Raw genomic sequence first — 13,887 nt, forward strand, 5'->3', positions numbered from 1 at the left:
AAACTTCATCTGTCTTAAAAGCTTTAAAAGATTTAGACTCAACATTTTATTAGCAAGAATTGAAATGTGAATTTATTTCTATAACATGGTAGAATTCTTATTCAGGAAAAACCCTATTTCTGAGTCAGTGCTGAATTTTTTTTTTTTTAAGAGAAGGGTGATTTCTCTGATCTCTTCTATTCCATAAACTGAGGTATGTTGTAGTCTGAACCCAAATAACCAGCTCCATTTCAGTTCTGGTATCTCAAACCATCTGCTGCTAAATATGAGTCCACTTAAAAAATTCAAGTAAAAAAAGCCAATATAGTAATATTTTGAAAACATTTAGCATCATTTACTAAAAATGTGGATGAGGGAGCAAAAATACTTGAAGAATGTATTGAAAAGCAACGCATCTGTTTAATGGCTCTTTCACGAATCCCCATCAGTTTGGCATTGTGGAGAAAATCGCTACTAACAGCAGTTCTGCATGTATTAACATTTTGCCCTTTTTCCAGCAATGTTTGCTCACTGTAGCTCTACAATGGGGTAATAATAATGCTTATCTTATGGAATATTTTTCTTTTACTTCTCAGAGAAATGTATGTATTCAACCATAAATATGTAAATATATGTATTCTAATCATAAATATAAAATATACACATATACAAAAATAAATATCTATACATACATACATCAATACACAAATTTAACTAACCATAAATTTAACTTGCTTTCTAGATGTTGACGGGCATTAACAGCTCTTGCCATTACCTGCCATTAAGGTATTTCTTTGAGATTTAGGATTATTAGGTTTTTTTCTTTTTTGGTACTGCCTTACTGCCAATTTTAACAACTGATTCACTAGCCATTAGTAGGAAGCTAGATACTTAGAGGTTCTACTGTCTTCCAACATCTCCATTTTTACAAATATGTCATGGAAGTGGTACAATTAGGGCTGCACTTAATTGAAGCACATCTTTTCAATTGTTTGTGGTATCTTGGAATCCCTTGCTCCCTGTTTCCTAACACATGATATTACCAAATATTTGGATCTATCAGGATGCATAAATATGATTCACTTTATGATTGGAGAGGGAAGGAAAGGAGCAAATATACAGAAAAAATAAAATAGCCTGCCTCCATAAATTAATTTTGCTTCTTGACATTCTTAGAGTTGCCTTTGTTCTGTTCAATGCTAATTTTTATTATACTGAGCTCGTAGAAATAGGCATCTCAGAATCAGTGCTTAATGCGTTTCATCCTTTTGACACTTTCAGGGGAAAAATGTGGTTTTTGAAACTACCTCCTACCTCTCCGTATCCTAATCTTATTCACCCCACACTCCCCACCCCATCCCCTAAATACGACCAAATATTGACTGACAGCTTGAAAGTGCTAATCGACTCATTCCCAATCATATGTGTTCAATATGTTGGCTTTGAAAAAATTAGGAGCCCAAATCTTTCATCTAATATCATTGCTCAATAGACAGAATTTTAACCAGAGCAAATTCAAGTACAGCTTTCAGACCAGCCAAACCCAGGAGACAGGAGGAGGTCTGCCCTTCCCCAGCCGTTCTTCTGTCTGCATTAGCCGTTCTTGCTCAGGCTCCATCGACCTGTCAGAGCCATCACAGTGATTGACTGCCCGGGCAGATGTGCTGCTATAACAGGTAACTTGATCATCCAGACCCATCTGTCTCTAAGTCCTCTTCAATTCACACTTTGAAAAATATTAGAGGTTGGGAGGGGTTGGATTCTTTGTTGTGATTAAAAAAAAAAAAGTAGGCTATCTGTATTTCACAAAAGGTTATCCTCTAGTAAGTGAATGGAAATAGATCGTATTTGAGCTCTTTAGTGAGATGGGCTGCTTCCAGGGCCTATTACTATCAACATTTTAAGTGGGCCAATGAGATCTGAGAGAATTGGAAAACCTGATTTCCAAAACAAAATCCAAAGTTAAGGACCGATTTTAAAGAACCACCATGATAATAATAGAATGATGTTTCAAAGATAACAGTTCCCGGGCGAGTGAGACAGATGGGCTGTTTGCGTAGAGGAAAAGGAGGGGAACCTCATGCAGTGGGAGCAATCCTGTGTCTTCTCTTCAGTGCCCATAGCCTGGCAAATGTTGTGACATCATTAAGCTGAATTGCTGATTTCAGATGGGTCTGGAACAAGAATGGGCAGAGGTAACTCAAGCTTCATGCTGAAATGTAGTTAGCTAATTTACTAGTGTCACTATTTCTGATAATTACTTTTCACCAAAATATTTTGCTGTGCTTGTGTGCAGAGGATTTCATTCTACGAGTCAACACCCTGAGTGCAGAGCTGTTCAGGATCTATCAACAGCTTCTATTAAGAGAGAATATAATCCTGGTGAGATCAGAGGCTAACGTTTTCTATTTCTCCGTAAAGTCTCTTGCCTACTCACCATCCAGGGATGAACACTGACGGAGAATGACATGGCTCAACATCTAAGGGGCAATAACAGAGTGAAGCAAACAAAACAAGGTGAAATGAATAACAACTGACAAAAAAGCAAGTGCACTCAATTTTGTTCTTTCAAATGAGAGGAATAAAAATATGCTAAGTATGCAGTGATAACTTGGAGAACCTGAAGGAATAAACGAATATGGAGAAAGATGTAGAAAAAGGTATTCATCTCTTAACAGAACTCCTTTATAATTCTTTCGTAGGCTAGCCCAGGACCACACAACTCGCCTTGGAACTCGAATACGCCAATATTCATACTGCTCCGCCAATCAAAAGCAAACAATAAATACATTCCCCAAAACTCTCTTTCTTGGCTAAGGGATCTAGATTGCGTTCCGGTCATAGTTTGCCACTTTAAGCAGCTAGCCAGATTTCATGGTTTGACGGAAATGAACATGCTTTTTCCCCTTCAGATGAGAAATAGAAAATACATTATTTGATTATTTTATATTAACGGTAACTGTTCTTTCCCCCCTCCCTTTTTCTGGCCTGAGGGAGTTCAATTTTGCTATTGATATTGCTTGAAAAGGCAGTGAGTGGCAAGCAGTTGCTTGGGTTTAGTAAAGCTATTTATTGCATGCTTCAAAGAGTTATTTACCACATAAAGCTCTGGCTGATTAATTCAGTTAGCAGTGCTCACTCTTCCCCTCCATTCCTCAATTCCAACCCAAAGTGAAAAAAAAGTCATATATTTGAAACACAAATCTGTCCAAAATTTAATATGAGCTGAGAACATGATGACACAATTTAAAAAAAAAAAATCAACAATGTCCTCACGAAGTTATATTTAAGAGAGTTTACCATTTTTATAATAAAAAAGTTAAATCAAGGGGAAGTGATCACTATTTTAGTACTGTTTGTCATTGCATACTGTGCAATTATTTGCTCTGAAGTCCTTTTAGACGAAATGGTATTTGCAAGCCATAGAGATCTTCAGTACTTGCGTGCCATGAAATCAGATCTGTAAGTCTTCCTGATATGGAACAAGAGATTCTTTTTTAAACTCTTGCATTTTCATCTACTTCACATCATATAACTCACATTCTTAAAAAACGACTGAAGATTTTTCTTATTTCCATGTGGTTCCTGCTTTCTAAATTCTGTTGCTTGTTTTCTCCTTGGAGTTCTAAATGTTGCTTTAACATCTTTAGGTGTGATATAGATAGATTTAGAGTGATGTAGTTAGCAAGTCTCAAGCTGCAGCTTTTAAATACATTTGAAAACCTTCTTCTGAAGGAAAACAAGACACTCTTATGGGAAAGTTACACTTTATTTTGGAGGCATCTCTCGCAACTTTTCTTTCCAAAGATGCTGAATTTACTATGACTATTATTAACACATGTATGTAATTAATCCTTTATTGCTAGCTTTTTCATGCACAACTAATCAAGGCTAGTTTCTTCCTTGGACAGGAGAAATACCAAATTTTTTAAAGAGGGACGAAGGTCTAGTTTCCAAATCAAATTCAGTTGACTGTTTGAGAAAGTGCCCCTGTACATGGGTTTACACCATATGATGTGTTGATCCTCTTGGGCACAATTTGCCTCTCTGTGCTCTACCATGTAACCATCATCCTGCACTCATCTCAACCCTGCCCTTGTAACTTTTTTTCCAACTAATTATATCCATAGAAAGAGTTCAGTGTAAATATGGTTTTAGCAGTTTATCACAAGAAAAGTGGTTTCCACTTACTTTAAATTCAAGTTCTGTATATTCAATTACTGTTAGCAAGCACTCCACCTACTGGCTTACATGATGCCAAGCAAGCCGACCAGGATCGGAAGTGAATCGGCTGTAAAAGATATTTTCAACTCTGCTGACATGAAAAGGATTTCAACTTCCAGATTGTCAACCAGGATCAAGAGTGACTCTGACTTGCTGCTCACCAGGGTTAGGACGATTCTTGGTATTGTCTAGACCAAGTGACAACTTAATTGTGAAGAAGATTCTCAGTAACAGTGTGGTGTAGGAGGGTAGGATGGTTCAATGAGAGGTGGATTTTTGTTGAGTACGACAAGGAGGGATTCCTGTTCCAGAGCCTCGAAATGCCTTGTATGCATAGTTAGAGCAAATATGCGTGCACGCAAGTGTAGATATAAAAAGTATTTTTTTGTTGTTTTAAAAAAATTCTTAAAACAGGAGTTTTAAAATGAGTCAGGATTATTAATATTGCATATGGCTACTTCTTGTCCATCCAGATGCCAATTTTATAATGCAATATTGCAGTGGCAAGAGTAAAATAAATGTTCGAAAAATTCCTTTAATCACTGCCCCCACCTTCATGAACTTTTTAGCTTAGTAGTCTTGGTAATGAATAATTATATGACAGAGAGAGATTAATTTTAGGCATTAACAGTGAAATCAAGAGAAATTGAACCAGCTCTGTTCCACAATGTCAACATAAGGTATAAATCATAACTTTCTGCTACCCCACCCACTCACCCACCACTACCCATCTTGACATCTTTTTTAAAGTACAGCTTAGTATGTAATTATTGCCACTGTGCCCATATTACGGTATGTTTGAATATGGCAATAAACAATATGGCAATTAATGTGAAATAATACAAGAGCAAATCAAGGCACACAGGCTAGATATAGAGGCAAAGCAGCAGGAACATTGAAAATAACCTTAATGGGCTGTTGATGTGGAAATGCTTTTCCTAATATTGTCTCAGGGTGCTACTGTGAACAGAGCTAGAAAAAAGAAATGCTAAAGGGAGAATGTCTAACTCTATGAAAGGTTTCTTGGGATCAACTGTATTTTATCGCCAACTTTCCATCTTCTCCAGGACTAATGAAGAATCATCATATGCTTTCAATACCATGGGAAGGTCTCCTGACTCCAGAAACTCTCATTGTTTGCAGCTAAGCCAGGATACAATATGGCACTAAGTAATAGAACTTATTCTGGGTTGATGAATACTTGTGCACTGATACTGGAATAGCTTTATAACTGCTTTAGTAAGAGCCCAGTAAACTGCATCCCAGATGCATGAATTTCTCTTTTGGCTTTGCAAAGGAAGTGTTCACAGTTAAGGGGCGGGGTGGGTGGGTGGGAATCAGTTCCATTAAGCATTTACCCTGCAAAAGAGAGATTGAGGAATCTTAGCACATGACGACACAACAAAATTTACCTGACCCTTCCAAGCTAAGGAAAACAAGACAGAAGGTCCTCTCGTGAGGCTGTATCATATATATGTTCTGAGGCTGTGCTGCCCATATGTTCAATAGGACTGTTGAATCTCAAAGTTATAATAATTTGCAACGAGGTGCCAGAACCAATTATTAAATATCATATGATCCAACAGAGATGAAATAAAAATATACAGGGTCGATTTTACTGGCTTTGACTATTATAAGGCATTTAAAGTACTTTGAATTTACAGTGTAACTTGAGGGTTGTATTAACGACTTCCTTATGCTAGAATTTTGTTCCCAGCTGAATATCATAAGCTAAATGCAGATGGCATACTTTTCCAAGGACAAAGGGAGTCTTGGCCTTATCCTTTCTTTTTGATTTGTATATCAACTCAAGAAAAGGAGATAGGCTATTATGATATCTTCCACTAATGTAAACCTTTATTCAAAAGCGCAAATGACAGCCAAAAGTACAATTCAAGTGAGAAAAAAGGTAGTTGTGATAGTATCACAGAATGATACAGTCTCAGCCAAATAGCTGCCTATAGCGTAGAAAAAGGAGCCTGTTAGTCTTCAGTATAAACAGTTATAGTTTATTTACCATGACATCTTTAAAACACGAACGAGTCCATGTTTTAAATACTGGTTCTGATCTCAAAGCCAAGGTCAGTTCTCTCTCCCCGATTGCTGAGGTTCTACCCTTAGCGAAATCAAAGGCATGTGGCTCAGTCGTCTACCTCCAGCAAAGCAAGACATACAGAAGACCAAGGTGCCTCTTGGGTTCTTTCGGCTCCTGTTACTTCAAAAGTACCAGTAAGGGTTTCAGTCAAGTCCTCAGAATCAAAAGAAGATCGTTCTACCTTAGTAACTTATTGCCGGAACAGCGCCGTCTCTCCGGATGGATTTTCTTGAGAATCAAAGTTGAAAGGCAAGCTCCTGCAGTTTTACGGGAAATAGAGTATTTATGGCCTCTTCTTCAATCTCAGCATAGTGTGTTTGCAAAGCCCTCAGTGTGATCACTTTGGGAGATTGACTATTGTCTTCCCTCAGTCACTGGAGCACTGCAAGCATAGGACCATGTTTGTCTATGTATGTTTACAGCACCTGTCAGTCAATACATGCGAAACAAGAAGAGTAATGTAAACTGATCCCCCCTTTTGCTGAATTTTTAATGCAGTTCACCAGAAAGAAAAGCACAAACATTCTACTTTTCCAATGCTTGTCTTCCATGCCCTCTTCTAATATTCTCTGGGGAGAGGTGGGTTTCGATCTTGGTCAAAGCAAGTACCCATTTACTTCAGAATCTTCACTTTCTTGTCTCAGCTTCCTTCCTGTCTCCTAAAATGAAATTTATTTTATTTTAGCCACCTCTGAGCAGACTTGTGTGTATATATTTTCAGATAAATTGGATTGTCCATATGGATTTTTAAATCAGTTTTCGGATCAAGTTCAGAAATATGTAAACTGTTGTGTTGTTGGACCAGGCAGGAGTGGAACATATCACTCAGATGAAGAGTACCCAATACTATAAAGTGATCTTTAAATGAGAAAACTAGAGTGTAAGTCAATTAAAGTGACCAATAATGGGAAAACAAGTGCCCATTCCAAGAGCAATTGTAAGACATTTAACCCAAGGAAAGTTGCATTATACATTTTTATTAAATTGAGGCTATATTCACACTTATTGCGGTTTGAAATGTGAACCAATATTTTCTATCTTTGGTTTCCTTGCTTTAAGATCTCTTAATGTGCATAAGATGTAATTCATAATATCATATGACTGTTTTGAGTTTGCAAGTTACTGTCTCCAAAGTTAAAATTTAATTTAAATCAATAAATGCCCATTAAACTACTGTGCCCTCTCATAAAACAGAATCTGACTTGAGATTAACGTAACAAGACCCTAGGATTCCTAAAATCTTGATTCTTTATATTTAACCTTATTTACAACATAACGCATCCAATTTTAAAGAGCACTATCATTTAGCACCATATGAAGTATTAGTTTTCAAAGATGCATTCAATCCTATTTAAAAGCTCAGACCTGCTGTTTTTCAATAATCTTTGTAACAAGGGGAAGAGAAAAAGATTAAAGTCGTAGTAACAAAAACAAAAAACAAAAACACTCCACAACTATGCCCACTCAAATCCTTACTGAAAGACATGGAAAAATGGTATTTGTAACTCTTAAAATAGTTGTAGAAAAACTGCAAACTAATGGATCTTAGAGTTTGAAAAAGAGAACTTCCTTAAATCTAAGAGGCACAAAAGGATTGGTGAAAAAGATCTGAACTCGCTTTCCAAAAGGAGGTCTTCACAATGAGAGGAAAGGTAATGCCACATACCAACAACAACAATAACAACAAACAGAAAACAGAAAACAAAAAACAAAAAACAAAAAAAAAAAGGGAAAGGAAGAAAAAGAAAAGGGAAGAGAAAAAACCGAAGAAAAACAAGAGAAAATGTATTAAAACTCTTGGCTGAACAATTGCACTAATGTCACTGGGGAAATGTTAAACTCCAAAGTGACAGCTTGAAAACTGCAATGTATCTATATGTTAATTTCTTAAGCTCTGATGGTATTCTAGTTTTGCTCTAGGTCACTCTGAAGGGTGTGACTTCCTTTCAAGCTATCAGTTTCATTTCTCCCGGCAGGTAAATCCCCCATGAATAAAAAATCTGGAAATGTGAAAAAGGTTAGGATAAAACATAGACTGTCATGTAGTTTTGCCATTTCATGCCATCCTGTTTATTAATAATATTCAGTACTTAACCCCATAGTAGACACAGTGCCAAGCACTTTCAGTATACTATCTCATTAAATTCTCTCAGTAATCTCGGAAGATATTTTTCTGCCCATTTCTCATATGAGGTAGTTGAGACATGGGAAGGATAAATGAGTTGCTGCAGGTCATGGAAGGAGAAGTGGCATAGAGATTCTTACACAAATATGTCTAATTCCCAAGTTCAAGCTCAAAAGTCTACTCTGCCGCTTCTCATAAATTTCACCCCTTGAGAACTAACCATGTAATTTTGAAATTGGAAACATCACACACTGAACGCAGGCACACGGTTTGCTTCCCCGAAATGGGAATGAAGTCACAATTGGACAATTTGTAAGTTTTGAGGATAAAATGAATTAGTACCAGCACAGCATATAACACATAAATGCTACTCCAGAGTGTTACATATTATTATTGTTAGCAAAGCCTCATCAAATGATATGGACTTCACTTATAGAGCTCATGTAATGAAAATCAGCTCAAGAGAAAGATACAATGGCCAGGAAGGGGAAGAAAGTTCAATGATGCTACCCTCAAGTCCTTTCATTTTTATCTGCCACACTTTCATCCTTGAGCTCAAGAGGGCCATGTGATCACATGGTGTGATCATCCTCGGATAGGTTGATTGTGTTGGGAGACAAAAGACAATACCTCATTTTACTTCCACCAATAGCACACTCACAGACAGAGAACTTGAAGCACCATCTTTTCAATAAAGCATTAAATTCAAGAACTACAGAAAACAAGGATTTGTGATCTGCTGAGGTTTCTTTTTCTTTTTTCTTTAAACAGAGACTACTTGGTCTCTGTTTTGGGGCTTTAATTAGCAATCAAGAAATTATCTAATTCTACTTCCCTCAGTTTGTGTCTCTTCACTACCATCCAGAATGTGTGTATGTCTTAAATTAAATCTAGAGCAAAAATTTTAATTAAAATAAGAGTAAAAATGACTATCTCACTTGGGTAAAGCAGAAATGAATAAGGCATTTTTGCATTTTGGTAAAAAGGGAATTAGAATTCTAGGCTTAACAAGTGATACAGAAACACACAATTTTATAATAAATGATATTTAAGACATCTGGTAAGGCAAGAAAGATGAGATGACTATTAGCTCCAAATAACTTAAACTTATAAACTTGTTGATCTGTTCTGAACATTCATTTGTCTCCTTAACATTGAACACTTGGTCAAAAAAACTGAAACCACACTGGATTCTGTTCATTTTGGGGAAATAAGGGGCCTGAATTTCTTCTGATTATACAAATGTTGTGGAAACTAGAATTTTGGTAGAACCATTTTTTCCTGTAAAAGACTAAATGAAGGCACATACTATACCACTATAATTACTAGAAAATCCAAAATACCTAATATCACTGGTGTTAATTATCTATGTCAGTGACAAATAATATTAACCAAGAACTTATTTTTTTAATAAACTTTAGACTTTTTTTCACAATTGGAGATACTAATAAAATTTTTTTCTCCAATTCCCTTCCCATCACAAACAAATAGACAAACAAACAAACAAATATAACCAAGAGATGGTTTTTGGATTGTGGTCTATGCTGACTGCCCAAGGGTTTTATGTGACTTGATCAATGTACGTTAATCAGTAAGCAAAAAGATTTTCTGGGAAGTGAGAATTTAGTTAAGCATCAACACATTAAAACATCTTAGTGACCTTAAAATATGCAAAACTACTAACTATCGGGATAAATAAAATAGATACCGTTTGTTTAGAAGATGAATTATTTTAGCTCTATTTAAGACCATATGAGATTGTATACTTCTTAGACCTTTGTTAAATGAGGACACAAATAAGCATACGCAAACAATGTTTTTTGATTTACTAACAGTTGGACTCATCATCACATGGTTAAAGAGTAAAAAACTCAACCAATTATTTCATATTTATATTTGTATCACTATCTATCTATATCTTCAGATGCTTGGAACACACAGGAATAGTTTTAGCTGTTTGGCTCTTCTCTGTTGCCAGAGACCAATCGGACCAATATTAATCCAATCAACTGACAGTACTTAATAGCTGCAAGTGCAAATAGGGTAATGAAATATGAACTTAAGAAATATCAAAGCTGGACAGTTATTAAAATTGAGACAATATGTTTTTGCCATATTAAAATTCATTTGGTTTAAAAGGTATGTCCCATATTTCTGAAGAGGGAGACGTAATAGTCTTTTAAGGAGATACTACATTATAAAGATCTTTCAGTTGACTTCAGATTGACTAATTAATAAACTGCTTGACAATATGCATTAGAAAAAAAGATTGAGTTAATATTTATTCCTTGTACGCAAGACCATACAGGCTCATTTATTATGAAAACATACACATATGTACGCATACACACTGGTGCCTAGCTTAGTGTCTGGCACTTAGCTATCGTTCAATATATACTTAATTAATAGATGAAGGCATATAATTATATAACTAAATGTATCCTTATTTCTGAAATGTATAACTAATTTTTAACTAAAGTAGCTTTTTTTTTTTTAAGATTTTATTTATTTATTCGACAGAGATAGAGACAGCCAGCGAGAGAGGGAACACAAGCAGGGGGAGTGGGAGAGGAAGAAGCAGGCTCATAGCGGAGGAGCCTGATGTGGGGCTCGATCCCATAACGCCGGGATCACGCCCTGAGCCGAAGGCAGACGCTTAACCGCTGTGCCACCCAGGCGCCCCTAAAGTAGCTTTTTTAACCTTAACAGTCTCACACATGGTTGAATTACTATGGTCCACTAGAATATAAAGTATGACTATAATGATTTCTCATTTTCAATAATTAATTTTATTGATAAAATATTATATGTACTTTCATCCAGAGAGTCAACAGGGCATTTTATTTGTTAAAAAAAAAAAGTGGGGGGAACGTATTCTTATTCCCTATTTCCTGACTCTAAAGCTAGTATGATGCTCCAGCACACCCAATCGCCTTACTGTTAATTTGGGTTACATAAAAAGTAATCGATATATTTTAATTCCAAAGACTGAGTTCCCTGAAAAAAAAAATCAATAAAAAAATATCATTTTCAATGCCATTTAATTTACATGATTTGACTATCCAGCTAGTTTACAGTTATGTTTTGTTTTTATTCGATGGGTTGAATGCTGTGTTTTGTTTTCAACAGATGCGACTCTGAGTGCACTGGAGAACAATTTATGCATTTGGCTTAGAATTTTAAATGAACATACCATCTAATGATTCGCCCAGTATAAGCAGTCACTTTAAAAAGTAGTATTGAAAGCAAGAAAAATTACTTAAAGGATCAGTTACATCTAAAATGATGAAATCAATAACAATATTTTCTGTGGGATTCTTTCTCTCTGATAAGCAAAATCTTTGCTTAAAAGCTGCATTAAAATTTAATCACAATCTGTGTGCTTTAGCAATTGATAATTTCTGGACAGCTGTCTTCTGCTTTGTTTAAGTCTTGTGTTCCTTCTGTTTAAGTTATGCCTTTTAATAGCTGGATTAAGTACATTTTGTTTTAAAATATATTATTAGAATATGATCATATTTTATCATCTTCCAACAGTGGCTTGTGGTTTTGTATTCCTTTGCAATAATGTTGAAACTCAGGTGAAGCCCTCATGGGTGGAAACTACTGGAAACTTTTATTAGACCTACCAGTCTGTTTTGACCTTAATTTTTTTTTTCTGAGTTTTATGTGAATAGATAACAATTTGTGCCAATGATGTTAAAATAAGTACTTTAGTTTTAGACTCTGAGCTGGAATCATCTCTAATTTGTCTTTGTTTACCTGGTTCCTGGTGTTTCATCTGCCACATATTGAATAATGAAAATATATGTTCAGGGATTTACTAGGTCATGCTTAAAAACATTTTCTTATATACTTTCAAAATTCCCTTAAAAATTAGCTCTAAGAACCACCTCAGCCATAGCAATTGAATGTATACGTGTACTGACACCCTCAATATTTAAAGGGATAGATGATCACTTTGGAAGTATCAGTACTTCATCGTTCAGCACACATTATGTAACAGCCAGTTCAGCAGTTCTTGCTCTTCCATAGATTCCCCTCTCTGTGTGCTTCAAAGGAAGAGAATAAAGAAGGATGATCTTTCAAAGTACTTCCTCTGATTACATCCCTACTCTCTAATCACCTAACACAACTGCCTGAACTTGGAGTGATAATGTCATATTTATTAGAGGATGACTATTTAAAAGAATCAATATGTTCGATGTTGGGCTATGCATTTAAGTTTTGAAGGTAAAATAGCAGACACAGTGGTCAGATTATAGTGCCTTGCGGTAAAATAGTTTTTATTATGTTATTTTAATGTACTCTACTAAATCAATAAGGTTAACTGCATTTGCCGGTATTAGGACCAATAAAATTTGTACCTTTTCAATAGCACCATTTACGTGCTGGTATTTACTTTCGTCTTTGCATCAGATGCTAATTAATTAAATACTTCTGCTGAAACTAATAAATAAGTAATAATTAGATAAACACATTGCAAAAACATAATTCGAAAGAAGCAGATTGAAGTGGCTAGGGAATATAAGTAGCCATATAGTATGTCAATTAAGAGAAAAACTGAAATACTCCAAATATGTCCACAATATGTCCAAATATGTCTGCAATATGTCCAAATATATGCACAATATTGCAAAATTTAAAATAGTGCATATTTTAACATATATAGAAAATGTAACATGGACCTTTAGGGTGGTTATCTGAAAATAAAAGATTATTGGTAATGTTGATTTGAAAGTATAATTTACATAAAATTTAATCTATAAGTCAAAACATGTTCTTTAGATAACAATTTTTGATATGTATAAATTATGTAAGACAGGTAAATTATTCAACCGTAAGTGGGTACCTGATTCCCTTGAATAAAATTGCTCCTTGGGGGCTGGGGGACACTGAAGTAAGTAGTTCTTAAAATGCTGTGGCAGGCCATGTGTACAATATGCCTCATTTTTAACATTGCATCACAAAGGAATTTACGGATGGAATAAAGAAATTTAAGAAATTCAAGGATGTTCTGTTAGAAAGCTCACAGCAAATGAAAACTTGAGAGTAATCTCCATAAATTCCTAATGCTAGGGTTCTTTTCATCTTTATTTTCTCGTCATCATTTTTTTAGGGTTCTATATTCTAGTGTGTTATGTTTAAATATTCAGGAACTAACACTGCTTTTGCAAAATAACCCTAGAAAACCATAAAAACTGCAAATCCTTCCAGGGAATTAATCTGAAGTAAAATAATTTTAACATGCTTTCTTTTCCCCCAGTAATTTTCAGAAGCATTTTTTCTAAGATCAAAATTTGACACTATCCTTTTTTTTTCACACTATGATGTGACTCCTCCTATTATTAAACTTTATGGTTTGAAAAGTCTTTCTTATTTTACTGCCTCCAACATATTAGGTTACTTTTTTAAGAAAAGGTGAACGTATTAGCATTACATAAAATGCTAAAGTGACAAAGAG

General features: G+C 35.2%; 1 long non-coding RNA gene across 2 annotated transcripts in view; it reads right to left on the minus strand.

Annotated features, from left to right (window-relative positions):
- LOC117797256 overlaps positions 1-13,887 on the minus strand; it is a 168,093-nt gene that overhangs the window by 21,855 nt on the left and 132,351 nt on the right. Inside the window, exon 7 of one of the 2 annotated variants that reach the window (XR_004622198.1) lies at positions 6,048-6,957. The exons of the other annotated variant lie outside the window; for it this stretch is intronic. This is a non-coding gene — a long non-coding RNA (uncharacterized LOC117797256). Of the gene's footprint in view, positions 1-6,047; positions 6,958-13,887 lie in introns of those variants that run through there. 2 annotated transcript variants of the gene reach the window in all.

Source organism: Ailuropoda melanoleuca, chromosome 20 (assembly GCF_002007445.2).
Source record: "Ailuropoda melanoleuca isolate Jingjing chromosome 20, ASM200744v2, whole genome shotgun sequence".
Classification (NCBI taxonomy): domain Eukaryota; kingdom Metazoa; phylum Chordata; class Mammalia; order Carnivora; family Ursidae; genus Ailuropoda; species Ailuropoda melanoleuca.